The sequence below is a fragment of the Chiroxiphia lanceolata genome, chromosome 12 (genome assembly GCF_009829145.1).
Source record: "Chiroxiphia lanceolata isolate bChiLan1 chromosome 12, bChiLan1.pri, whole genome shotgun sequence".
Lineage (NCBI taxonomy): Eukaryota > Metazoa > Chordata > Aves > Passeriformes > Pipridae > Chiroxiphia > Chiroxiphia lanceolata.
Genome location: NC_045648.1, coordinates 11,272,852 through 11,275,524, shown reverse-complemented (window position 1 = coordinate 11,275,524; position 2,673 = coordinate 11,272,852).

Genomic DNA, 2,673 nt, shown 5'->3' with positions numbered 1-2,673 from the left:
GTTGGGGTTTGGGGTATTTTTTGAGGATGAAAACATCTTCATGCATTTTGTTTCCCAGCACATCAGGCCTTGTGACTGGGAGCATGAGTGGTGTGTATGTGCACAGACCATCACACAAGAAGAGCACAACTGTGCACAGAGTCTGCATCCTGGGGCAGGAGCCACAGCACTGAGGCACAGCTGACACTGGCTGCACTCCTACCCTGCACTCCTACCCTGCACTCCTACCCTGCACTCCTACCCTGCACTCCTACCCTGCACTCCTACCCTGCACTCCTACCCTGCACTCCCTACCAGCCCGGCCGGCTGAGCACCCTCATCCAAACCCACACCAGGCTATTTTTTTACTGACCACTACCAACAAAACCCTCCAAAAACCCAAACCCACAAACAAACAAATCCCAAAAACCAAAACCACAAGGAAAGGATGACACTGATGTGTGATTGAAACAGTAGGATGCAGCTTGAGTTATAAGGAAAATTCCAAGTGCATTTATAATTAAGGAAGCCAGAGAAACTTAGCATTCCTGCACAGGTATGGTTACCTGTACCTAAGTTAGCTACAGATTTCTTACTAGGATCTATACCACCTTTTCTTCCCCCAGAAAGACTAGACCCCAGCCCCTACAAAAATATTTTTTTTGTTACTTTAAGGTAGTCATGAATTGATCATAGCATCCGAATATCTTTTCTAGGGACTGGATCCTTCCAACAAGGACTCATGCTCCCCCTAAATTCTGAAAAACTCACCTGCTTTTCTTCCTCATTACCCATGCTCTGTCTGCTGAAATTGTGAAGAAAGTAGGATGAAAAAACCCTCAAGCAATGCTAAGCAATTTCACTGCTTATAGAAAAAAAACTCCATCTTGGACTTCTACAGAAGTAGTAAAATCCCACCTCACAAGAAAATGAGTACTTGTTTTGTGGAGACACAACAGCTGATCCCAATTAACATTTTCTCTCCCACCTGCCCCCTAAATAGCACACAGCTGGGTCACACCTCTAGCCAGCCCAACCTCCTTTTGCTTCGTGGGGCAGCAAACCAACTCTCTGTCCTCAGCTAAACTGAGGAGCATTGAGATGTCTTGTAGCCAGTTCACACCGGAATGTGGTCACTGGGAAAGGAGCTACAGCTGCTGTAGTGTGATGCTCCCTCATCCTTCCAGAGGGTTGTGCTCAGGCAGCCATGCCCGTGGGCGGCAGAGCATCAGTGTTAGCAACCCGACTACCAAACAGCCACCTCCTCTCTCCTTCAGATGCTCTGGAAAATTTACGTATCCATTTATTTTACTACCAGAGAGTAGAACTTTACCTTAACAGCAGCCAAAAAATGCAGCAGCGTGCATTAAATCTGCACTATTAGTTGACACAGCTTCACAGAATGTTCTGTCAGACTGCAGTGGCCCAGCCCAGGCAGCCAGCGGTGCTGAGGCCAGAGCATACTCTGGCTGCCAGTGGTTTTGTGCTGGGTCAAGCACGCAGACAGGCAGCACGTGGTTCCTCATGCTGGGAGACCAAGGACTTTTTTTCCTATTTGTTGCCCTCTCCAGGGGTGTTCTTGGCAAGGAGGGTGAGAGCGCAGCACCCTCACTCACGACTTCTCAGCAAACTAAGCGGACTTCAGCCTTCAGTAAAATCAAAGCTCTGGCTTTGCTTCAGCTATGCATGGAGAGGGGGTGTCTATAGAAAGGAATTAGAGCTTGAACACAGAGTAAAACCAGAGCAGAGCAAAAGCTTCAAATCCTGAAATCACATGACTGAGCTTTCCTAACCATGCAGCGAGCATGTTGCTGTACCAGAGCTTGTTCCCATCAGAACAGCAGGCTCATAAGTACTTTAAAGCTATTAAAAAAGAGTGAGCCATCAAAAAATACCTAAATTGAAATGAAGCAGCTGAAAAACTGTGCTGAAGTTTTAAGAGTAAGCCAATGATAAGTTTCAAGGAAGAGAGGCAGTGGCAAGGAAGCCACTCACCTTGATAACAAAACCCTTTCTGTTGACCTATGTAAGGAAAGAGCCACCAGCAATTTAGACAGGAAATTTTGTACTGTTTTCTTTGGTGGAAAGTGGGATTTGGAAGAAAATCCTTAGATCTTTCAAGATCAGAATGACTTATTTTCTCCTGAAAATAAACACAGAACTCATTTCTGGAAGTTAGTCATCACCCCTAAAAATCTTGACTATTAAAATCATTCTTGCTCTAGTAAAAAGCATTCTGGGCCACAGAGGGGTCAGAAATGGGCAACAGCAATTGCTGCAGAATTTGCTGCTCCAGAAAATTTTTCTCTGTGTTCATATTGTAATAGTGGCTGTACAATTATGTCTGATTCAAACCAAAAGGAACATTTCCACTTTTTCACCTTATCTCATCTCTTGTATCCTAGAGAAGGGTTGATCACATATTAGCCAAACACCACAGACCCAGGGAATGAGGAGAGTTTAGAGGGATTAGATGCAATGGAGCAAAACAATATGCTCCAGTTTGCACTTCTTACTCATAAATGAAGGCATCAGCCCTGCACCTCACAAAGAATCAGAAATAAAACAGGCACCCCAAAAAGCCATTTGGCATCATAAGGTTGGAAATGTTTACACACATGTGTATAAGTGATTCTATGGAACCACAACTCACTTCCTGAGAAAGTAGTAACTGGGGAAGGGCAGGGGGGAGAC